Genomic DNA, 25,074 nt, shown 5'->3' with positions numbered 1-25,074 from the left:
ATTAAAGAAGAACTAGTGGTAATGAAGCATTTGTAATTGAAAGGTTTCCTAATGTGTTTGAATCCATGAAAAGTGTAAAATGAAAGGTTTCCTATAAGAAATGTAAGTGTAGAAGTAAAAAGTGTAAGGAACTGCGCGTTCCCTGACCGGGAATCGAACCCGGGCCGCGGCGGGGAGAGCGCCGAATCCTAACCACTAGACCACCAGGGAGCAGGCACAGGTCGTCCACCACCACCCAATATAGAAACAAGAACTGGTCAGCAGGCTACTCAGGATCCCATTTCCTATTACAGGAAAATTAAAGCAGACATGCAAGGACACACCATTTTCAGGCACAGCATGAAGAAAGAAATTGACTGCACCTCAAATGCACTCACAACTCTTCACACTTTACAGCTCTCCAAGACCTAGCACACCCTCATAAGACATCCCATCCTTCAGCAGTAATAGCACTTACACACTTAACTAGCAGGAAAATTCAGAAGTACAATTAAAGGGACGATCAGTGCTTCTTCTCAGAGCCCCGATAGGAGGGCAGCTCTTAGCTTTCCCAGGACAACGCAGGCATCTCCAGCTCTACATGTGCATGCTTTTACTTAAGGTGCTGGGACCTTCACTCCTCTTTTACAATGCTGTGTATAGAACTACGAGTCCCACAATGCAGTGTAACACATGACCTGCTGTCGATAGTCATGGAAGAACCTCGGAACTAGAAAAGCTCTGATGAGATTAGTGGGTGGGCACGTCCGGGTCACTGCTTGTTTTCCTTTCTCAGTGTGTCTGTAAATTATACAACTTTACACTTTATCTAAAGATAAAAGGTTTCACCTTCCTATAAAACAATTCCTCCTTCAGAGTGTGCCCCAACATTTCATTTACTTAGTGTGAGAAAACAAAATAGCTTAAATGCATTTTTTTTATCATGCAGTACTTTCCTTTTTATCTCATGAAAAATCCTTGATTCCACCTTTCCTTTTTCAAGGAAGTAGGCACGAAGTTTAAATGAAAAGGGAGAAATGGTTGTGAAAAAGAGTCTTAGGTCCAAATTGTGGGTGCTAGATTTTGAAAGGTACTTGATGGCATGAATAAATGTTTCGATTTGGAGGAGGTGTGTGGATGAAAGAAAAATGGGCGTACTCTGTAGTATGAGTGTGAGATTGTAAACGGTATTTGAAGTAAATATTGATTGCTGGTGCTCTGAAAATGTAGGTTTAAGCCTTTAAAAGAAGAGGCAGTTTCCAAGTGGGGGAATTGAACCCCAGTCTCCCAGGCAGGGACACTCTCCACTATACTAAGTAGGAAGAGATATTTTTGTGTGTGCTGAGCAGCTCCTTCTTCTGTCCAACCCGCCCTCTCTGTGCCAAGCGTCTGAGTTTTTCCATTTCTCACTTCCTTCCCACCCACACGGGGGGGCAGAGCTGGCTTAAGGATGCTGCAACTGTTGCACTCGCACTGCTCGCTCACATGCACGGGGGCACCCACCTCAGGGGGGGGGGGGGGCGCTCTGCTTAGTCTCAACTTAACATTTAATACAACCTGCTGCAGAGTTCCTTCCCTTTACAGATTTCAGGCAACAATCAAAATGGCAACACAACTCTTCTCATTAATCTTCCTGCCAGAGAGAGCCCAGATTTTTGCCTGCTAGCAGCAGGGCCGGCTGTAGCCCTGGTGGCTGGAAGACAGTCTTTTTTGGCACCCCCCCAACCCCCTTCACTCCATCACCACCTACTCGGATTCACTCACTGCCACCTGCCAAATGTGCCCCTCATCTATCCATAGCCCCTCTCACATAGATTAGATTTGTTTTAAAGAGCTGGATAGCTGCTTGACTATCCAGACAGCTCTCCACATTAGATATGGTTCTGTTCTTTGCGTCAGGCACATGAACCCTCTACGCTATTTTATATCTAGTCAAAGCTGCCTCTGGACAAAACCACCAACTCTCTCCCTAGCAGGAACGGTAATCACAAGAGGTATCTTGGCATTTTATTTGCTTTCTGTAGTTTGGACACACAAGGAACTTTCCAGCATGAGCTTTTAAATCGCAAGTTTCGAAAGTTATTGCTAAACACAGCGCCCCCCGAGGTCAGCAACTCCAATCCTGGTCAGCACCCGGTGCGGCCGCACTGCTCGCACCTCCCTAAACCCGGCCCTGAGTGGCAGTTTTGCATCGCCATGAAATTGTCATGCCGTTGAGGTCAGTGTGTGACGTGGCCAAGGCTATCCTATTTGAGGACTCCGGGAGAGACAGCTGCTCCCTTAATGAAGGAGTGGCCTTCTGACTGAAGTCACCTGAGGCAGGGGCCCACTGTCAGAGGCCTTATGGGGCAGGGACCCGCTGCAAATCCTGGCTTGCCCCATGCAACCCCTGGAGAACCCTAAATGACATCCATGTAAGTGCCTACTGTCGAGGTCAGCAAGGTCAGTGTGTGGCTCGGCCCAGGCTATCCTATCTGAGGTCTCCTGAAGTGACAGCTGCCACCTTAAAGAAGGAGTGGCGTTCTGACTGGCGCCAACTGAGGTAGGGGCCCGCTGTCAGAGGCCATATGGGGGAGGGGCCCGCTGCGACATCTGGCTTGCCCCTTGCGATCCCTGGTGACCCCTAGGTGACATCCATGCGAGCGCTTGCCGTCAAGGTCAGCGTGTGGCGCGGCCAAGGCTATCCTCCCCTGAGGCTCCTGAAGGGACAGCTGACGCCTGAAGTAAGGAGTGGCCTTCTGACCGAAGTCACCTGAGGCAGGTGCCCGCCGTCAGAGGCCTTATGGGGCAGGGGCTAAAGGGACATTTTAAGTCCAGCCAGAAGGCAGAAGGTTTGGTCTGTGCTGTCCTGGGGCAGGACTTCCTCCTTAGTAGGGCTGCCACCTGGCTGTGTTTTTTGAACTACCTCGTCTGTACGTTTAATTCCAGGCTGGTAAAAATATTGAGAAAAGCTGTGAAATTCAGGTTCTAAGAAAGGAGGCAACCCCAATCTTATACACACTGCGCTGACACTTACAAAGGGTATTCCTGGTGCAGCAGGGAAATGTGCCCCCTGGAGACATCTTGCAGTCACTATGTGGACAAGCAAGAGCTCTGGAGCTCTGGAGCTCTCAGCTGATCACAGCAAGATGGAGTGCTTTCAGATGTTATTTGGAGTGAAAAAAAGAGCTGTGAGAAAGCTGTGTGATATTGTGAGAAAAGTCAATTAAAGAAGAACTAGTGGTAATGAAGCATTTGTAATTGAAAGGTTTCCTAATGTGTTTGAATCCATGAAAAGTGTAAAATGAAAGGTTTCCTATAAGAAATGTAAGTGTAGAAGTAAAAAGTGTAAGGAACTTCGCGTTCCCTGACCGGGAATCGAACCCGGGCCGCGGCGGTGAGAGCGCCGAATCCTAACCACTAGACCACCAGGGAGCAGGCACAGGTCGTCCACCACCACCCAATATAGAAACAAGAACTGGTCAGCAGGCTACTCAGGATCCCATTTCCTATTACAGGAAAATTAAAGCAGACATGCAAGGACACACCATTTTCAGGCACAGCATGAAGAAAGAAATTGACTGCACCTCAAATGCACTCACAACTCTTCACACTTTACAGCTCTCCAAGACCTAGCACACCCTCATAAGACATCCCATCCTTCAGCAGTAATAGCACTTACACACTTAACTAGCAGGAAAATTCAGAAGTACAATTAAAGGGACGATCAGTGCTTCTTCTCAGAGCCCCGATAGGAGGGCAGCTCTTAGCTTTCCCAGGTCAACGCAGGCATCTCCAGCTCTACATGTGCAGGCTTTTACTTAAGGTGCTGGGACCTTCACTCCTCTTTTACAATGCTGTGTATAGAACTACGAGTCCCACAATGCAGTGTAACACATGACCTGCTGTCGATAGTCATGGAAGAACCTCGGAACTAGAAAAGCTCTGATGAGATTAGTGGGTGGGCACGTCCGGGTCACTGCTTGTTTTCCTTTCTCAGTGTGTCTGTAAATTATACAACTTTACACTTTATCTAAAGATAAAAGGTTTCACCTTCCTATAAAACAATTCCTCCTTCAGAGTGTGCCCCAACATTTCATTTACTTAGTGTGAGAAAACAAAATAGCTTAAATGCATTTTTTTTATCATGCAGTACTTTCCTTTTTATCTCATGAAAAATCCTTGATTCCACCTTTCCTTTTTCAAGGAAGTAGGCAGGAAGTTTAAATGAAAAGGGAGAAATGGTTGTGAAAAAGAGTCTTAGGTCCAAATTGTGGGTGCTAGATTTTGAAAGGTACTTGATGGCATGAATAAATGTTTCGATTTGGAGGAGGTGTGTGGATGAAAGAAAAATGGGCGTACTCTGTAGTATGAGTGTGAGATTGTAAACGGTATTTGAAGTAAATATTGATTGCTGGTGCTCTGAAAATGTAGGTTTAAGCCTTTAAAAGAAGAGGCAGTTTCCAAGTGGGGGAATTGAACCCCAGTCTCCCAGGCAGGGACACTCTCCACTATACTAAGTAGGAAGAGATATTTTTGTGTGTGCTGAGCAGCTCCTTCTTCTGTCCAACCCGCCCTCTCTGTGCCAAGCGTCTGAGTTTTTCCATTTCTCACTTCCTTCCCACCCACACGGGGGGGCAGAGCTGGCTTAAGGATGCTGCAACTGTTGCACTCGCACTGCTCGCTCACATGCACGGGGGCACCCACCTCAGGGGGGGGGGGGGGGGGCGCTCTGCTTAGTCTCAACTTAACATTTAATACAACCTGCTGCAGAGTTCCTTCCCTTTACAGATTTCAGGCAACAATCAAAATGGCAACACAACTCTTCTCATTAATCTTCCTGCCAGAGAGAGCCCAGATTTTTGCCTGCTAGCAGCAGGGCCGGCTGTAGCCCTGGTGGCTGGAAGACAGTCTTTTTTGGCACCCCCCCAACCCCCTTCACTCCATCACCACCTACTCGGATTCACTCACTGCCACCTGCCAAATGTGCCCCTCATCTATCCATAGCCCCTCTCACATAGATTAGATTTGTTTTAAAGAGCTGGATAGCTGCTTGACTATCCAGACAGCTCTCCACATTAGATATGGTTCTGTTCTTTGCGTCAGGCACATGAACCCTCTACGCTATTTTATATCTAGTCAAAGCTGCCTCTGGACAAAACCACCAACTCTCTCCCTAGCAGGAACGGTAATCACAAGAGGTATCTTGGCATTTTATTTGCTTTCTGTAGTTTGGACACACAAGGAACTTTCCAGCATGAGCTTTTAAATCGCAAGTTTCGTAAGTTATTGCTAAACACAGCGCCCCCCGAGGTCAGCAACTCCAATCCTGGTCAGCACCCGGTGCGGCCGCACTGCTCGCACCTCCCTAAACCCGGCCCTGAGTGGCAGTTTTGCATCGCCATGAAATTGTCATGCCGTTGAGGTCAGTGTGTGACGTGGCCAAGGCTATCCTATTTGAGGACTCCGGGAGAGACAGCTGCTCCCTTAATGAAGGAGTGGCCTTCTGACTGAAGTCACCTGAGGCAGGGGCCCACTGTCAGAGGCCTTATGGGGCAGGGACCCGCTGCAACTCCTGGCTTGCCCCATGCAACCCCTGGAGAACCCTAAATGACATCCATGTAAGTGCCTACTGTCGAGGTCAGCAAGGTCAGTGTGTGGCTCGGCCCAGGCTATCCTATCTGAGGTCTCCTGAAGGGACAGCTGCCACCTTAAAGAAGGAGTGGCGTTCTGACTGGCGCCAACTGAGGTAGGGGCCTGCTGTCAGAGGCCATATGGGGGAGGGGCCCGCTGCGACATCTGGCTTGCCCCTTGCGACCCCTGGTGACCCCTAGGTGACATCCATGCGAGCGCTTGCCGTCAAGGTCAGCGTGTGGCACGGCCAAGGCTATCCTCCCCTGAGGCTCCTGAAGGGACAGCTGGCGCCTGAAGTAAGGAGTGGCCTTCTGACCGAAGTCACCTGAGGCAGGTGCCCGCCGTCAGAGGCCTTATGGGGCAGGGGCTAAAGGGACATTTTAAGTCCAGCCAGAAGGCAGAAGGTTTGGTCTGTGCTGTCCTGGGGCAGGACTTCCTCCTTAGTAGGGCTGCCACCTGGCTGTGTTTTTTGAACTACCTCGTCTGTACGTTTAATTCCAGGCTGGTAAAAATATTGAGAAAAGCTGTGAAATTCAGGTTCTAAGAAAGGAGGCAACCCCAATCTTATACACACTGCGCTGACACTTACAAAGGGTATTCCTGGTGCAGCAGGGAAATGTGCCCCCTGGAGACATCTTGCAGTCACTATGTGGACAAGCAAGAGCTCTGGAGCTCTGGAGCTCTCAGCTGATCACAGCAAGATGGAGTGCTTTCAGATGTTATTTGGAGTGAAAAAAAGAGCTGTGAGAAAGCTGTGTGATATTGTGAGAAAAGTCAATTAAAGAAGAACTAGTGGTAATGAAGCATTTGTAATTGAAAGGTTTCCTAATGTGTTTGAATCCATGAAAAGTGTAAAATGAAAGGTTTCCTATAAGAAATGTAAGTGTAGAAGTAAAAAGTGTAAGGAACTTCGCGTTCCCTGACCGGGAATCGAACCCGGGCCGCGGCGGTGAGAGCGCCGAATCCTAACCACTAGACCACCAGGGAGCAGGCACAGGTCGTCCACCACCACCCAATATAGAAACAAGAACTGGTCAGCAGGCTACTCAGGATCCCATTTCCTATTACAGGAAAATTAAAGCAGACATGCAAGGACACACCATTTTCAGGCACAGCATGAAGAAAGAAATTGACTGCACCTCAAATGCACTCACAACTCTTCACACTTTACAGCTCTCCAAGACCTAGCACACCCTCATAAGACATCCCATCCTTCAGCAGTAATAGCACTTACACACTTAACTAGCAGGAAAATTCAGAAGTACAATTAAAGGGACGATCAGTGCTTCTTCTCAGAGCCCCGATAGGAGGGCAGCTCTTAGCTTTCCCAGGTCAACGCAGGCATCTCCAGCTCTACATGTGCAGGCTTTTACTTAAGGTGCTGGGACCTGCACTCCTCTTTTACAATGCTGTGTATAGAACTACGAGTCCCACAATGCAGTGTAACACATGACCTGCTGTCGATAGTCATGGAAGAACCTCGGAACTAGAAAAGCTCTGATGAGATTAGTGGGTGGGCACGTCCGGGTCAATGCTTGTTTTCCTTTCTCAGTGTGTCTGTAAATTATACAACTTTACACTTTATCTAAAGATAAAAGGTTTCACCTTCCTATAAAACAATTCCTCCTTCAGAGTGTGCCCCAACATTTCATTTACTTAGTGTGAGAAAACAAAATAGCTTAAATGCATTTTTTTTATCATGCAGTACTTTCCTTTTTATCTCATGAAAAATCCTTGATTCCACCTTTCCTTTTTCAAGGAAGTAGGCAGGAAGTTTAAATGAAAAGGGAGAAATGGTTGTGAAAAAGAGTCTTAGGTCCAAATTGTGGGTGCTAGATTTTGAAAGGTACTTGATGGCATGAATAAATGTTTCGATTTGGAGGAGGTGTGTGGATGAAAGAAAAATGGGCGTACTCTGTAGTATGAGTGTGAGATTGTAAACGGTATTTGAAGTAAATATTGATTGCTGGTGCTCTGAAAATGTAGGTTTAAGCCTTTAAAAGAAGAGGCAGATTCCCAGTTGGGGAATTGAACCCCAGTCTCCCAGGTCCCAGGCAGGGACACTCTCCACTATACTAAGTAGGAAGAGATATTTTTGTGTGTGCTGAGCAGCTCCTTCTTCTGTCCAACCCGCCCTCTCTGTGCCAAGCGTCTGAGTTTTTCCATTTCTCACTTCCTTCCCACCCACACGGGGGGGCAGAGCTGGCTTAAGGATGCTGCAACTGTTGCACTCGCACTGCTCGCTCACATGCACGGGGGCACCCACCTCAGGGGGGGGGGGCGCTCTGCTTAGTCTCAACTTAACATTTAATACAACCTGCTGCAGAGTTCCTTCCCTTTACAGATTTCAGGCAACAATCAAAATGGCAACACAACTCTTCTCATTAATCTTCCTGCCAGAGAGAGCCCAGATTTTTGCCTGCTAGCAGCAGGGCCGGCTGTAGCCCTGGTGGCTGGAAGACAGTCTTTTTTTGGCACCCCCCAACCCCCTTCACTCCATCACCACCTACTCGGATTCACTCACTGCCACCCGCCAAATGTGCCCCTCATCTATCCATAGCCCCTCTCACATAGATTAGATTTGTTTTAAAGAGCTGGATAGCTGCTTGACTATCCAGACAGCTCTCCACATTAAATATGGTTCTGTTCTTTGCGTCAGGCACATGAACCCTCTACGCTATTTTATATCTAGTCAAAGCTGCCTCTGGACAAAACCACCAACTCTCTCCCTAGCAGGAACGGTAATCACAAGAGGTATCTTGGCATTTTATTTGCTTTCTGTAGTTTGGACACACAAGGAACTTTCCAGCATGAGCTTTTAAATCGCAAGTTTCGTAAGTTATTGCTAAACACAGCGCCCCCCGAGGTCAGCAACTCCAATCCTGGTCAGCACCCGGTGCGGCCGCACTGCTCGCACCTCCCTAAACCCGGCCCTGAGTGGCAGTTTTGCATCGCCATGAAATTGTCATGCCGTTGAGGTCAGTGTGTGACGTGGCCAAGGCTATCCTATTTGAGGACTCCGGGAGAGACAGCTGCTCCCTTAATGAAGGAGTGGCCTTCTGACTGAAGTCACCTGAGGCAGGGGCCCACTGTCAGAGGCCTTATGGGGCAGGGACCCGCTGCAACTCCTGGGTTGCCCCATGCAACCCCTGGAGAACCCTAAATGACATCCATGTAAGTGCCTACTGTCGAGGTCAGCAAGGTCAGTGTGTGGCTCGGCCCAGGCTATCCTATCTGAGGTCTCCTGAAGGGACAGCTGCCACCTTAAAGAAGGAGTGGCGTTCTGACTGGCGCCAACTGAGGTAGGGGCCCGCTGTCAGAGGCCATATGGGGGAGGGGCCCGCTGCGACATCTGGCTTGCCCCTTGCGACCCCTGGTGACCCCTAGGTGACATCCATGCGAGCGCTTGCCGTCAAGGTCAGCGTGTGGCACGGCCAAGGCTATACTCCCCTGAGGCTCCTGAAGGGACAGCTGGCGCCTGAAGTAAGGAGTGGCCTTCTGACCGAAGTCACCTGAGGCAGGTGCCCGCCGTCATTGGCCTTATGGGGCAGGGGCTAAAGGGACATTTTAAGTCCAGCCAGAAGGCAGAAGGTTTGGTCTGTGCTGTCCTGGGGCAGGACTTCCTCCTTAGTAGGGCTGCCACCTGGCTGTGTTTTTTGAACTACCTCGTCTGTACGTTTAATTCCAGGCTGGTAAAAATATTGAGAAAAGCTGTGAAATTCAGGTTCTAAGAAAGGAGGCAACCCCAATCTTATACACACTGCGCTGACACTTACAAAGGGTATTCCTGGTGCAGCAGGGAAATGTGCCCCCTGGAGACATCTTGCAGTCACTATGTGGACAAGCAAGAGCTCTGGAGCTCTCAGCTGATCACAGCAAGATGGAGTGCTTTCAGATGTTATTTGGAGTGAAAAAAAGAGCTGTGAGAAAGCTGTGTGATATTGTGAGAAAAGTCAATTAAAGAAGAACTAGTGGTAATGAAGCATTTGTAATTGAAAGGTTTCCTAATGTGTTTGAATCCATGAAAAGTGTAAAATGAAAGGTTTCCTATAAGAAATGTAAGTGTAGAAGTAAAAAGTGTAAGGAACTTCGCGTTCCCTGACCGGGAATCGAACCCGGGCCGGGGCGGTGAGAAAGCCGAATCCTAACCACTAGACCACCAGGGAGCAGGCACAGGTTGTCCACCACCACCCAATATAGAAACAAGAACTGGTCAGCAGGCTACTCAGGATCCCATTTCCTATTACAGGAAAATTAAAGCAGACATGCAAGGACACACCATTTTCAGGCACAGCATGAAGAAAGAAATTGACTGCACCTCAAATGCACTCACAACTCTTCACACTTTACAGCTCTCCAAGACCTAGCACACCCTCATAAGACATCCCATCCTTCAGCAGTTATAGCACTTACACACTTAACTAGCAGGAAAATTCAGAAGTACAATTAAAGGGACGATCAGTGCTTCTTCTCAGAGCCCCGATAGGAGGGCAGCTCTTAGCTTTCCCAGGTCAACGCAGGCATCTCCAGCTCTACATGTGCAGGCTTTTACTTAAGGTGCTGGGACCTGCACTCCTCTTTTACAATGCTGTGTATAGAACTACGAGTCCCACAATGCAGTGTAACACATGACCTGCTGTCGATAGTCATGGAAGAACCTCGGAACTAGAAAAGCTCTGATGAGATTAGTGGGTGGGCACGTCCGGGTCACTGCTTGTTTTCCTTTCTCAGTGTGTCTGTAAATTATACAACTTTACACTTTATCTAAAGATAAAAGGTTTCACCTTCCTATAAAATAATTCCTCCTTCAGAGTGTGCCCCAACATTTCATTTACTTAGTGTGAGAAAACAAAATAGCTTAAATGCATTTTTTTTATCATGCAGTACTTTCCTTTTTATCTCATGAAAAATCCTTGATTCCACCTTTCCTTTTTCAAGGAAGTAGGCAGGAAGTTTAAATGAAAAGGGAGAAATGGTTGTGAAAAAGAGTCTTAGGTCCAAATTGTGGGTGCTAGATTTTGAAAGGTACTTGATGGCATGAATAAATGTTTCGATTTGGAGGAGGTGTGTGGATGAAAGAAAAATGGGCGTACTCTGTAGTATGAGTGTGAGATTGTAAACGGTATTTGAAGTAAATATTGATTGCTGGTGCTCTGAAAATGTAGGTTTAAGCCTTTAAAAGAAGAGGCAGTTTCCCAGTGGGGGAATTGAACCCCAGTCTCCCAGGTCCCAGGGAGGGACACTCTCCACTATACTAAGTAGGAAGAGATATTTTTGCGTGTGCTGAGCAGCTCCTTCTTCTGTCCAACCCGCCCTCTCTGTGCCAGGCGTCTGAGTTTTTCCATTTCTCACTTCCTTCCCACCCACACGGGGGGGCAGAGCTGGCTTAAGGATGCTGCAACTGTTGCACTCGCACTGCTCGCTCACATGCACGGGGGCACCCACCTCAGGGGGGGGGGGGGGCGCTCTGCTTAGTCTCAACTTAACATTTAATACAACCTGCTGCAGAGTTCCTTCCCTTTACAGATTTCAGGCAACAATCAAAATGGCAACACAACTCTTCTCATTAATCTTCCTGCCAGAGAGAGCTCAGATTTTTGCCTGCTAGCAGCAGGGCCGGCTGTAGCCCTGGTGGCTGGAAGACAGTCTTTTTTGGCACCCCCCAACCCCCTTCACTCCATCACCACCTACTCGGATTCACTCACTGCCACCCGCCAAATGTGCCCCTCATCTATCCATAGCCCCTCTCACATAGATTAGATTTGTTTTAAAGAGCTGGATAGCTGCTTGACTATCCAGACAGCTGTCCACATTAGATATGGTTCTGTTCTTTGCGTCAGGCACATGAACCCTCTACGCTATTTTATATCTAGTCAAAGCTGCCTCTGGACAAAACCACCAACTCTCTCCCTAGCAGGAACGGTAATCACAAGAGGTATCTTGGCATTTTATTTGCTTTCTGTAGTTTGGACACACAAGGAACTTTCCAGCATGAGCTTATAAATCGCAAGTTTCGTAAGTTATTGCTAAACACAGCGCCCCCCGAGGTCAGCAACTCCAATCCTGGTCAGCACCCGGTGCGGCCGCACTGCTCGCACCTCCCTAAACCCGGCCCTGAGTGGCAGTTTTGCATCGCCATGAAATTGTCATGCCGTTGAGGTCAGTGTGTGACGTGGCCAAGGCTATCCTATTTGAGGACTCCGGGAGAGACAGCTGCTCCCTTAATGAAGGAGTGGCCTTCTGACTGAATTCACCTGAGGCAGGGGCCCACTGTCAGAGGCCTTATGGGGCAGGGACCCGCTGCAACTCCTGGCTTGCCCCATGCAACCCCTGGAGAACCCTAAATGACATCCATGTAAGTGCCTACTGTCGAGGTCAGCAAGGTCAGTGTGTGGCTCGGCCCAGGCTATCCTATCTGAGGTCTCCTGAAGTGACAGCTGCCACCTTAAAGAAGGAGTGGCGTTCTGACTGGCGCCAACTGAGGTAGGGGCCCGCTGTCAGAGGCCATATGGGGGAGGGGCCCGCTGCGACATCTGGCTTGCCCCTTGCGACCCCTGGTGACCCCTAGGTGACATCCATGCGAGCGCTTGCCGTCAAGGTCAGCGTGTGGCGCGGCCAAGGCTATCCTCCCCTGAGGCTCCTGAAGGGACAGCTGGCGCCTGAAGTAAGGAGTGGCCTTCTGACCGAAGTCACCTGAGGCAGGTGCCCGCCGTCAGAGGCCTTATGGGGCAGGGGCTAAAGGGACATTTTAAGTCCAGCCAGAAGGCAGAAGGTTTGGTCTGTGCTGTCCTGGGGCAGGACTTCCTCCTTAGTAGGGCTGCCACCTGGCTGTGTTTTTTGAACTACCTCGTCTGTACGTTTAATTCCAGGCTGGTAAAAATATTGAGAAAAGCTGTGAAATTCAGGTTCTAAGAAAGGAGGCAACCCCAATCTTATACACACTGCGCTGACACTTACAAAGGGTATTCCTGGTGCAGCAGGGAAATGTGCCCCCTGGAGACATCTTGCAGTCACTATGTGGACAAGCAAGAGCTCTGGAGCTCTGGAGCTCTCAGCTGATCACAGCAAGATGGAGTGCTTTCAGATGTTATTTGGAGTGAAAAAAAGAGCTGTGAGAAAGCTGTGTGATATTGTGAGAAAAGTCAATTAAAGAAGAACTAGTGGTAATGAAGCATTTGTAATTGAAAGGTTTCCTAATGTGTTTGAATCCATGAAAAGTGTAAAATGAAAGGTTTCCTATAAGAAATGTAAGTGTAGAAGTAAAAAGTGTAAGGAACTGCGCGTTCCCTGACCGGGAATCGAACCCGGGCCGCGGCGGTGAGAGCGCCGAATCCTAACCACTAGACCACCAGGGAGCAGGCACAGGTCGTCCACCACCACCCAATATAGAAACAAGAACTGGTCAGCAGGCTACTCAGGATCCCATTTCCTATTACAGGAAAATTAAAGCAGACATGCAAGGACACACCATTTTCAGGCACAGCATGAAGAAAGAAATTGACTGCACCTCAAATGCACTCACAACTCTTCACACTTTACAGCTCTCCAAGACCTAGCACACCCTCATAAGACATCCCATCCTTCAGCAGTAATAGCACTTACACACTTAACTAGCAGGAAAATTCAGAAGTACAATTAAAGGGACGATCAGTGCTTCTTCTCAGAGCCCCGATAGGAGGGCAGCTCTTAGCTTTCCCAGGACAACGCAGGCATCTCCAGCTCTACATGTGCATGCTTTTACTTAAGGTGCTGGGACCTTCACTCCTCTTTTACAATGCTGTGTATAGAACTACGAGTCCCACAATGCAGTGTAACACATGACCTGCTGTCGATAGTCATGGAAGAACCTCGGAACTAGAAAAGCTCTGATGAGATTAGTGGGTGGGCACGTCCGGGTCACTGCTTGTTTTCCTTTCTCAGTGTGTCTGTAAATTATACAACTTTACACTTTATCTAAAGATAAAAGGTTTCACCTTCCTATAAAACAATTCCTCCTTCAGAGTGTGCCCCAACATTTCATTTACTTAGTGTGAGAAAACAAAATAGCTTAAATGCATTTTTTTTATCATGCAGTACTTTCCTTTTTATCTCATGAAAAATCCTTGATTCCACCTTTCCTTTTTCAAGGAAGTAGGCACGAAGTTTAAATGAAAAGGGAGAAATGGTTGTGAAAAAGAGTCTTAGGTCCAAATTGTGGGTGCTAGATTTTGAAAGGTACTTGATGGCATGAATAAATGTTTCGATTTGGAGGAGGTGTGTGGATGAAAGAAAAATGGGCGTACTCTGTAGTATGAGTGTGAGATTGTAAACGGTATTTGAAGTAAATATTGATTGCTGGTGCTCTGAAAATGTAGGTTTAAGCCTTTAAAAGAAGAGGCAGTTTCCAAGTGGGGGAATTGAACCCCAGTCTCCCAGGCAGGGACACTCTCCACTATACTAAGTAGGAAGAGATATTTTTGTGTGTGCTGAGCAGCTCCTTCTTCTGTCCAACCCGCCCTCTCTGTGCCAAGCGTCTGAGTTTTTCCATTTCTCACTTCCTTCCCACCCACACGGGGGGGGCAGAGCTGGCTTAAGGATGCTGCAACTGTTGCACTCGCACTGCTCGCTCACATGCACGGGGGCACCCACCTCAGGGGGGGGGGGGGGCGCTCTGCTTAGTCTCAACTTAACATTTAATACAACCTGCTGCAGAGTTCCTTCCCTTTACAGATTTCAGGCAACAATCAAAATGGCAACACAACTCTTCTCATTAATCTTCCTGCCAGAGAGAGCCCAGATTTTTGCCTGCTAGCAGCAGGGCCGGCTGTAGCCCTGGTGGCTGGAAGACAGTCTTTTTTGGCACCCCCCCAACCCCCTTCACTCCATCACCACCTACTCGGATTCACTCACTGCCACCTGCCAAATGTGCCCCTCATCTATCCATAGCCCCTCTCACATAGATTAGATTTGTTTTAAAGAGCTGGATAGCTGCTTGACTATCCAGACAGCTCTCCACATTAGATATGGTTCTGTTCTTTGCGTCAGGCACATGAACCCTCTACGCTATTTTATATCTAGTCAAAGCTGCCTCTGGACAAAACCACCAACTCTCTCCCTAGCAGGAACGGTAATCACAAGAGGTATCTTGGCATTTTATTTGCTTTCTGTAGTTTGGACACACAAGGAACTTTCCAGCATGAGCTTTTAAATCGCAAGTTTCGTAAGTTATTGCTAAACACAGCGCCCCCCGAGGTCAGCAACTCCAATCCTGGTCAGCACCCGGTGCGGCCGCACTGCTCGCACCTCCCTAAACCCGGCCCTGAGTGGCAGTTTTGCATCGCCATGAAATTGTCATGCCGTTGAGGTCAGTGTGTGACGTGGCCAAGGCTATCCTATTTGAGGACTCCGGGAGAGACAGCTGCTCCCTTAATGAAGGAGTGGCCTTCTGACTGAAGTCACCTGAGGCAGGGGCCCACTGTCAGAGGCCTTATGGGGCAGGGACCCGCTGCAACTCCTGGCTTGCCCCATGCAACCCCTGGAGAACCCTAAATGACATCCATGTAAGTGCCTACTGTCGAGGTCAGCAAGGTCAGTGTGTGGCTCGGCCCAGGCTATCCTATCTGAGGTCTCCTGAAGGGACAGCTGCCACCTTAAAGAAGGAGTGGCGTTCTGACTGGCGCCAACTGAGGTAGGGGCCCGCTGTCAGAGGCCATATGGGGGAGGGGCCCGCTGCGACATCTGGCTTGCCCCTTGCGACCCCTGGTGACCCCTAGGTGACATCCATGCGAGCGCTTGCCGTCAAGGTCAGCGTGTGGCACGGCCAAGGCTATCCTCCCCTGAGGCTCCTGAAGGGACAGCTGGCGCCTGAAGTAAGGAGTGGCCTTCTGACCGAAGTCACCTGAGGCAGGTGCCCGCCGTCAGAGGCCTTATGGGGCAGGGGCTAAAGGGACATTTTAAGTCCAGCCAGAAGGCAGAAGGTTTGGTCTGTGCTGTCCTGGGGCAGGACTTCCTCCTTAGTAGGGCTGCCACCTGGCTGTGTTTTTTGAACTACCTCGTCTGTACGTTTAATTCCAGGCTGGTAAAAATATTGAGAAAAGCTGTGAAATTCAGGTTCTAAGAAAGGAGGCAACCCCAATCTTATACACACTGCGCTGACACTTACAAAGGGTATTCCTGGTGCAGCAGGGAAATGTGCCCCCTGGAGACATCTTGCAGTCACTATGTGGACAAGCAAGAGCTCTGGAGCTCTGGAGCTCTCAGCTGATCACAGCAAGATGGAGTGCTTTCAGATGTTATTTGGAGTGAAAAAAAGAGCTGTGAGAAAGCTGTGTGATATTGTGAGAAAAGTCAATTAAAGAAGAACTAGTGGTAATGAAGCATTTGTAATTGAAAGGTTTCCTAATGTGTTTGAATCCATGAAAAGTGTAAAATGAAAGGTTTCCTATAAGAAATGTAAGTGTAGAAGTAAAAAGTGTAAGGAACTTCGCGTTCCCTGACCGGGAATCGAACCCGGGCCGCGGCGGTGAGAGCGCCGAATCCTAACCACTAGACCACCAGGGAGCAAGCACAGGTCGTCCACCACCACCCAATATAGAAACAAGAACTGGTCAGCAGGCTACTCAGGATCCCATTTCCTATTACAGGAAAATTAAAGCAGACATGCAAGGACACACCATTTTCAGGCACAGCATGAAGAAAGAAATTGACTGCACCTCAAATGCACTCACAACTCTTCACACTTTACAGCTCTCCAAGACCTAGCACACCCTCATAAGACATCCCATCCTTCAGCAGTAATAGCACTTACACACTTAACTAGCAGGAAAATTCAGAAGTACAATTAAAGGGACGATCAGTGCTTCTTCTCAGAGCCCCGATAGGAGGGCAGCTCTTAGCTTTCCCAGGTCAACGCAGGCATCTCCAGCTCTACATGTGCAGGCTTTTACTTAAGGTGCTGGGACCTGCACTCCTCTTTTACAATGCTGTGTATAGAACTACGAGTCCCACAATGCAGTGTAACACATGACCTGCTGTCGATAGTCATGGAAGAACCTCGGAACTAGAAAAGCTCTGATGAGATTAGTGGGTGGGCACGTCCGGGTCAATGCTTGTTTTCCTTTCTCAGTGTGTCTGTAAATTATACAACTTTACACTTTATCTAAAGATAAAAGGTTTCACCTTCCTATAAAACAATTCCTCCTTCAGAGTGTGCCCCAACATTTCATTTACTTAGTGTGAGAAAACAAAATAGCTTAAATGCATTTTTTTTATCATGCAGTACTTTCCTTTTTATCTCATGAAAAATCCTTGATTCCACCTTTCCTTTTTCAAGGAAGTAGGCAGGAAGTTTAAATGAAAAGGGAGAAATGGTTGTGAAAAAGAGTCTTAGGTCCAAATTGTGGGTGCTAGATTTTGAAAGGTACTTGATGGCATGAATAAATGTTTCGATTTGGAGGAGGTGTGTGGATGAAAGAAAAATGGGCGTACTCTGTAGTATGAGTGTGAGATTGTAAACGGTATTTGAAGTAAATATTGATTGCTGGTGCTCTGAAAATGTAGGTTTAAGCCTTTAAAAGAAGAGGCAGTTTCCCAGTTGGGGAATTGAACCCCAGTCTCCCAGGTCCCAGGCAGGGACACTCTCCACTATACTAAGTAGGAAGAGATATTTTTGTGTGTGCTGAGCAGCTCCTTCTTCTGTCCAACCCGCCCTCTCTGTGCCAGGCGTCTGAGTTTTTCCATTTCTCACTTCCTTCCCACCCACACGGGGGGCAGAGCTGGCTTAAGGATGCTGCAACTGTTGCACTCGCACTGCTCGCTCACATGCACGGGGGCACCCACCTCAGGGGGGGGGGGGGCGCTCTGCTTAGTCTCAACTTAACATTTAATACAACCTGCTGCAGAGTTCCTTCCCTTTACAGATTTCAGGCAACAATCAAAATGGCAACACAACTCTTCTCATTAATCTTCCTGCCAGAGAGAGCCCAGATTTTTGCCTGCTAGCAGCAGGGCCGGCTGTAGCCCTGGTGGCTGGAAGACAGTCTTTTTTGGCCCCCCCCCAACCCCCTTCACTCCATCACCACCTACTCGGATTCACTCACTGCCACCCGCCAAATGTGCCCCTCATCTATCCATAGCCCCTCTCACATAGATTAGATTTGTTTTAAAGAGCTGGATAGCTGCTTGACTATCCAGACAGCTCTCCACATTAGATATGGTTCTGTTCTTTGCGTCAGGCACATGAACCCTCTACGCTATTTTATATCTAGTCAAAGCTGCCTCTGGACAAAACCACCAACTCTCTCCCTAGCAGGAACGGTAATCACAAGAGGTATCTTGGCATTTTATTTGCTTTCTGTAGTTTGGACACACAAGGAACTTTCCAGCATGAGCTTTTAAATCGCAAGTTTCGTAAGTTATTGCTAAACACAGCGCCCCCCGAGGTCAGCAACTCCAATCCTGGTCAGCACCCGGTGCGGCCGCACTGCTCGCACCTCCCTAAACCCGGCCCTGAGTGGCAGTTTTGCATCGCCATGAAATTGTCATGCCGTTGAGGTCAGTGTGTGACGTGGCCAAGGCTATCCTATTTGAGGACTCCGGGAGAGACAGCTGCTCCCTTAATGAAGGAGTGGCCTTCTGACTGAAGTCACCTGAGGCAGGGGCCCACTGTCAGAGGCCTTATGGGGCAGGGACCCGCTGCAACTCCTGGGTTGCCCCATGCAACCCCTGGAGAACCCTAAATGACATCCATGTAAGTGCCTACTGTCGAGGTCAGCAAGGTCAGTGTGTGGCTCGGCCCAGGCTATCCTATCTGAGGTCTCCTGAAGGGACAGCTGCCACCTTAAAGAAGGAGTGGCGTTCTGACTGGCGCCAACTGAGGTAGGGGCCCGCTGTCAGAGGCCATATGGGGGAGGGGCCCGCTGCGACATCTGGCTTGCCCCTTGCGACCCCTGGTGACCCCTAGGTGACATCCATGCGAGCGCTTGCCGTCAAGGTCAGCGTGTGGCACGGCCAAGGCTATCCTCCCCTGAGGCTCCTGAAGGGACAGCTGGCGCCTGAAGTAAGGAGTGGCCTTCTGACCGAAGTCACCTGAGGCAGGTGCCCGCCGTTATTGGCCTTATGGGGCAGGGGCTAAAGGGACATTTTAAGTCCAGCCAGAAGGCAGAAGGTTTGGTCTGTGCTGTCCTGGGGCAGGACTTCCTCCTTAGTAGGGCTGCCACCTGGCTGTGTTTTTTGAACTACCTCGTCTGTACGTTTAATTCCAGGCTGGTAAAAATATTGAGAAAAGCTGTGAAATTCAGGTTCTAAGAAAGGAGGCAACCCCAATCTTATACACACTGCGCTGACACTTACAAAGGGTATTCCTGGTGCAGCAGGGAAATGTGCCCCCTGGAGACATCTTGCAGTCACTATGTGGACAAGCAAGAGCTCTGGAGCTCTCAGCTGATCACAGCAAGATGGAGTGCTTTCAGATGTTATTTGGAATGAAAAAAAGAGCTGTGAGAAAGCTGTGTGATATTGTGAGAAAAGTCAATTAAAGAAGAACTAGTGGTAATGAAGCATTTGTAATTGAAAGGTTTCCTAATGTGTTTGAATCCATGAAAAGTGTAAAATGAAAGGTTTCCTATAAGAAATGTAAGTGTAAGGAACTTCGCGTTCCCTGACCGGGAATCGAACCCGGGCCGCGGCGGTGAGAGCGCCGAATCCTAACCACTAGACCACCAGGGAGCAGGCACAGGTCGTCCACCACCACCCAATATAGAAACAAGAACTGGTCAGCAGGCTACTCAGGATCCCATTTCCTATTACAGGAAAATTAAAGCAGACATGCAAGGACACACCATTTTCAGGCACAGCATGAAGAAAGAAATTGACTGCACCTCAAATGCACTCACAACTCTTCACACTTTACAGCTCTCCAAGACCTAGCACACCCTCATAAGACATCCCATCCTTCAGCAGTAATAGCACTTACACACTTAACTAGCAGGAAAATTCAGAAGTACAATTAAAGGGACGATCAGTGCTTCTTCTCAGAGCCCCGATAGGAGGGCAGCTCTTAGCTTTCCCAGGTCAACGCAGGCATCTCCAGCTCTACATGTGCAGGCTTTTACTTAAGGTGCTGGGACCTGCACTCCTCTTTTACAATGCTGTGTATAGAACTACGAGTCCCACAATGCAGTGTAACACATGACCTGCTGTCGATAGTCATGGAAGAACCTCGGAACTAGAAAAGCTCTGATGAGATTAGTGGGTGGGCACGTCTGGGTCAATGCTTGTTTTCCTTTCTCAGTGTGTCTGTAAATTATACAACTTTACACTTTATCTAAAGATAAAAGGTTTCACCTTCCTATAAAACAATTCCTCCTTCAGAGTGTGCCCCAACATTTCATTTACTTAGTGTGAGAAAACAAAATAGCTTAAATGCATTTTTTTTATCATGCAGTACTTTCCTTTTTATCTCATGAAAAATCCTTGATTCCACCTTTCCTTTTTCAAGGAAGTAGGCACGAAGTTTAAATGAAAAGGGAGAAATGGTTGTGAAAAAGAGTCTTAGGTCCAAATTGTGGGTGCTAGATTTTGAAAGGTACTTGATGGCATGAATAAATGTTTCGATTTGGAGGAGGTGTGTGGATGAAAGAAAAATGGGCGTACTCTGTAGTATGAGTGTGAGATTGTAAACGGTATTTGAAGTAAATATTGATTGCTGGTGCTCTGAAAATGTAGGTTTAAGCCTTTAAAAGAAGAGGCAGTTTCCAAGTGGGGGAATTGAACCCCAGTCTCCCAGGAAGGGACACTCTCCACTATACTAAGTAGGAAGAGAAATTTTTGTGTGTGCTGAGCAGCTCCTTCTTCTGTCCAACCCGCCCTCTCTGTGCCAAGCGTCTGAGTTTTTCCATTTCTCACTTCCTTCCCACCCACACGGGGGGGCAGAGCTGGCTTAAGGATGCTGCAACTGTTGCACTCGCACTGCTCGCTCACATGCACGGGGGCACCCACCTCAGGGGGGGGGGGGGGCGCTCTGCTTAGTCTCAACTTAACATTTAATACAACCTGCTGCAGAGTTCCTTCCCTTTACAGATTTCAGGCAACAATCAAAATGGCAACACAACTCTTCTCATTAATCTTCCTGCCAGAGAGAGCCCAGATTTTTGCCTGCTAGCAGCAGGGCCGGCTGTAGCCCTGGTGGCTGGAAGACAGTCTTTTTTGGCACCCCCCCAACCCCCTTCACTCCATCACCACCTACTCGGATTCACTCACTGCCACCTGCCAAATGTGCCCCTCATCTATCCATAGCCCCTCTCACATAGATTAGATTTGTTTTAAAGAGCTGGATAGCTGCTTGACTATCCAGACAGCTCTCCACATTAGATATGGTTCTGTTCTTTGCGTCAGGCACATGAACCCTCTACGCTATTTTATATCTAGTCAAAGCTGCCTCTGGACAAAACCACCAACTCTCTCCCTAGCAGGAACGGTAATCACAAGAGGTATCTTGGCATTTTATTTGCTTTCTGTAGTTTGGACACACAAGGAACTTTCCAGCATGAGCTTTTAAATCGCAAGTTTCGTAAGTTATTGCTAAACACAGCGCCCCCCGAGGTCAGCAACTCCAATCCTGGTCAGCACCCGGTGCGGCCGCACTGCTCGCACCTCCCTAAACCCGGCCCTGAGTGGCAGTTTTGCATCGCCATGAAATTGTCATGCCGTTGAGGTCAGTGTGTGACGTGGCCAAGGCTATCCTATTTGAGGACTCCGGGAGAGACAGCTGCTCCCTTAATGAAGGAGTGGCCTTCTGACTGAAGTCACCTGAGGCAGGGGCCCACTGTCAGAGGCCTTATGGGGCAGGGACCCGCTGCAACTCCTGGGTTGCCCCATGCAACCCCTGGAGAACCCTAAATGACATCCATGTAAGTGCCTACTGTCGAGGTCAGCAAGGTCAGTGTGTGGCTCGGCCCAGGCTATCCTATCTGAGGTCTCCTGAAGGGACAGCTGCCACCTTAAAGAAGGAGTGGCGTTCTGACTGGCGCCAACTGAGGTAGGGGCCCGCTGTCAGAGGCCATATGGGGGAGGGGCCCGCTGCGACATCTGGCTTGCCCCTTGCGACCCCTGGTGACCCCTAGGTGACATCCATGCGAGCGCTTGCCGTCAAGGTCAGCGTGTGGCACGGCCAAGGCTATACTCCCCTGAGGCTCCTGAAGGGACAGCTGGCGCCTGAAGTAAGGAGTGGCCTTCTGACCGAAGTCACCTGAGGCAGGTGCCCGCCGTCATTGGCCTTATGGGGCAGGGGCTAAAGGGACATTTTAAGTCCAGCCAGAAGGCAGAAGGTTTGGTCTGTGCTGTCCTGGGGCAGGACTTCCTCCTTAGTAGGGCTGCCACCTGGCTGTGTTTTTTGAACTACCTCGTCTGTACGTTTAATTCCAGGCTGGTAAAAATATTGAGAAAAGCTGTGAAATTCAGGTTCTAAGAAAGGAGGCAACCCCAATCTTATACACACTGCGCTGACACTTACAAAGGGTATTCCTGGTGCAGCAGGGAAATGTGCCCCCTGGAGACATCTTGCAGTCACTATGTGGACAAGCAAGAGCTCTGGAGCTCTCAGCTGATCACAGCAAGATGGAGTGCTTTCAGATGTTATTTGGAGTGAAAAAAAGAGCTGTGAGAAAGCTGTGTGATATTGTGAGAAAAGTCAATTAAAGAAGAACTAGTGGTAATGAAGCATTTGTAATTGAAAGGTTTCCTAATGTGTTTGAATCCATGAAAAGTGTAAAATGAAAGGTTTCCTATAAGAAATGTAAGTGTAGAAGTAAAAAGTGTAAGGAACTTCGCGTTCCCTGACCGGGAATCGAACCCGGGCCGCGGCGGTGAGAAAGCCGAATCCTAACCACTAGACCACCAGGGAGCAGGCACAGGTTGTCCACCACCACCCAATATAGAAACAAGAACTGGTCAGCAGGCTACTCAGGATCCCATTTCCTATTACAGGAAAATTAAAGCAGACATGCAAGGACACACCATTTTCAGGCACAGCATGAAGAAAGAAATTGACTGCACCTCAAATGCACTCACAACTCTTCACACTTTACAGCTCTCCAAGACCTAGCACACCCTCATAAGACATCCCATCCTTCAGCAGTTATAGCACTTACACACTTAACTAGCAGGAAAATTCAGAAGTACAATTAAAGGGACGATCAGTGCTTCTTCTCAGAGCCCCGATAGGAGGGCAGCTCTTAGCTTTCCCAGGTCAACGCAGGCATCTCCAGCTCTACATGTGCAGGCTTTTACTTAAGGTGCTGGGACCTGCACTCCTCTTTTACAATGCTGTGTATAGAACTACGAGTCCCACAATGCAGTGTAACACATGACCTGCTGTCGATAGTCATGGAAGAACCTCGGAACTAGAAAAGCTCTGATGAGATTAGTGGGTGGGCACGTCCGGGTCACTGCTTGTTTTCCTTTCTCAGTGTGTCTGTAAATTATACAACTTTACACTTTATCTAAAGATAAAAGGTTTCACCTTCCTATAAAATAATTCCTCCTTCAGAGTGTGCCCCAACATTTCATTTACTTAGTGTGAGAAAACAAAATAGCTTAAATGCATTTTTTTTATCATGCAGTACTTTCCTTTTTATCTCATGAAAAATCCTTGATTCCACCTTTCCTTTTTCAAGGAAGTAGGCAGGAAGTTTAAATGAAAAGGGAGAAATGGTTGTGAAAAAGAGTCTTAGGTCCAAATTGTGGGTGCTAGATTTTGAAAGGTACTTGATGGCATGAATAAATGTTTCGATTTGGAGGAGGTGTGTGGATGAAAGAAAAATGGGCGTACTCTGTAGTATGAGTGTGAGATTGTAAACGGTATTTGAAGTAAATATTGATTGCTGGTGCTCTGAAAATGTAGGTTTAAGCCTTTAAAAGAAGAGGCAGTTTCCCAGTGGGGGAATTGAACCCCAGTCTCCCAGGTCCCAGGGAGGGACACTCTCCACTATACTAAGTAGGAAGAGATATTTTTGCGTGTGCTGAGCAGCTCCTTCTTCTGTCCAACCCGCCCTCTCTGTGCCAGGCGTCTGAGTTTTTCCATTTCTCACTTCCTTCCCACCCACACGGGGGGGCAGAGCTGGCTTAAGGATGCTGCAACTGTTGCACTCGCACTGCTCGCTCACATGCACGGGGGCACCCACCTCAGGGGGGGGGGGGGGCGCTCTGCTTAGTCTCAACTTAACATTTAATACAACCTGCTGCAGAGTTCCTTCCCTTTACAGATTTCAGGCAACAATCAAAATGGCAACACAACTCTTCTCATTAATCTTCCTGCCAGAGAGAGCTCAGATTTTTGCCTGCTAGCAGCAGGGCCGGCTGTAGCCCTGGTGGCTGGAAGACAGTCTTTTTTGGCACCCCCCAACCCCCTTCACTCCATCACCACCTACTCGGATTCACTCACTGCCACCCGCCAAATGTGCCCCTCATCTATCCATAGCCCCTCTCACATAGATTAGATTTGTTTTAAAGAGCTGGATAGCTGCTTGACTATCCAGACAGCTGTCCACATTAGATATGGTTCTGTTCTTTGCGTCAGGCACATGAACCCTCTACGCTATTTTATATCTAGTCAAAGCTGCCTCTGGACAAAACCACCAACTCTCTCCCTAGCAGGAACGGTAATCACAAGAGGTATCTTGGCATTTTATTTGCTTTCTGTAGTTTGGACACACAAGGAACTTTCCAGCATGAGCTTATAAATCGCAAGTTTCGTAAGTTATTGCTAAACACAGCGCCCCCCGAGGTCAGCAACTCCAATCCTGGTCAGCACCCGGTGCGGCCGCACTGCTCGCACCTCCCTAAACCCGGCCCTGAGTGGCAGTTTTGCATCGCCATGAAATTGTCATGCCGTTGAGGTCAGTGTGTGACGTGGCCAAGGCTATCCTATTTGAGGACTCCGGGAGAGACAGCTGCTCCCTTAATGAAGGAGTGGCCTTCTGACTGAATTCACCTGAGGCAGGGGCCCACTGTCAGAGGCCTTATGGGGCAGGGACCCGCTGCAACTCCTGGCTTGCCCCATGCAACCCCTGGAGAACCCTAAATGACATCCATGTAAGTGCCTACTGTCGAGGTCAGCAAGGTCAGTGTGTGGCTCGGCCCAGGCTATCCTATCTGAGGTCTCCTGAAGTGACAGCTGCCACCTTAAAGAAGGAGTGGCGTTCTGACTGGCGCCAACTGAGGTAGGGGCCCGCTGTCAGAGGCCATATGGGGGAGGGGCCCGCTGCGACATCTGGCTTGCCCCTTGCGACCCCTGGTGACCCCTAGGTGACATCCATGCGAGCGCTTGCCGTCAAGGTCAGCGTGTGGCGCGGCCAAGGCTATCCTCCCCTGAGGCTCCTGAAGGGACAGCTGGCGCCTGAAGTAAGGAGTGGCCTTCTGACCGAAGTCACCTGAGGCAGGTGCCCGCCGTCAGAGGCCTTATGGGGCAGGGGCTAAAGGGACATTTTAAGTCCAGCCAGAAGGCAG

At 48.7% G+C, this 25,074-nt stretch overlaps 7 non-coding genes across 7 annotated transcripts; all 7 read right to left on the bottom strand.

The window, feature by feature from the left end:
• Positions 1–138: 138 nt before the first annotated feature.
• TRNAE-CUC (transfer RNA glutamic acid (anticodon CUC)) lies at positions 139–210 on the bottom strand. The gene has a single exon. It is a non-coding gene; the product is annotated as a tRNA-Glu (tRNA).
• A 3,111-nt stretch (positions 211–3,321) lies between these two features.
• TRNAE-CUC (transfer RNA glutamic acid (anticodon CUC)) lies at positions 3,322–3,393 on the bottom strand. Its single transcript has one exon. It is a non-coding gene; the product is annotated as a tRNA-Glu (tRNA).
• A 3,114-nt stretch (positions 3,394–6,507) lies between these two features.
• TRNAE-CUC (transfer RNA glutamic acid (anticodon CUC)) lies at positions 6,508–6,579 on the bottom strand. Its single transcript has one exon. It is a non-coding gene; the product is annotated as a tRNA-Glu (tRNA).
• A 6,296-nt stretch (positions 6,580–12,875) lies between these two features.
• On the bottom strand, positions 12,876–12,947 carry TRNAE-CUC (transfer RNA glutamic acid (anticodon CUC)). Its single transcript has one exon. It is a non-coding gene; the product is annotated as a tRNA-Glu (tRNA).
• A 3,112-nt stretch (positions 12,948–16,059) lies between these two features.
• Positions 16,060–16,131, bottom strand: TRNAE-CUC (transfer RNA glutamic acid (anticodon CUC)). Its single transcript has one exon. It is a non-coding gene; the product is annotated as a tRNA-Glu (tRNA).
• Positions 16,132–19,224: 3,093 nt separating this feature from the next.
• Positions 19,225–19,296, bottom strand: TRNAE-CUC (transfer RNA glutamic acid (anticodon CUC)). The gene has a single exon. It is a non-coding gene; the product is annotated as a tRNA-Glu (tRNA).
• Positions 19,297–22,399: 3,103 nt separating this feature from the next.
• Positions 22,400–22,471, bottom strand: TRNAE-CUC (transfer RNA glutamic acid (anticodon CUC)). The gene has a single exon. It is a non-coding gene; the product is annotated as a tRNA-Glu (tRNA).
• Between the last annotated feature and the right edge of the window lie 2,603 nt (positions 22,472–25,074).

Source organism: Pleurodeles waltl, unplaced genomic scaffold (assembly GCF_031143425.1).
Source record: "Pleurodeles waltl isolate 20211129_DDA unplaced genomic scaffold, aPleWal1.hap1.20221129 scaffold_86, whole genome shotgun sequence".
Lineage (NCBI taxonomy): Eukaryota > Metazoa > Chordata > Amphibia > Caudata > Salamandridae > Pleurodeles > Pleurodeles waltl.
This window is presented reverse-complemented; position numbering and strand designations above follow the sequence as displayed.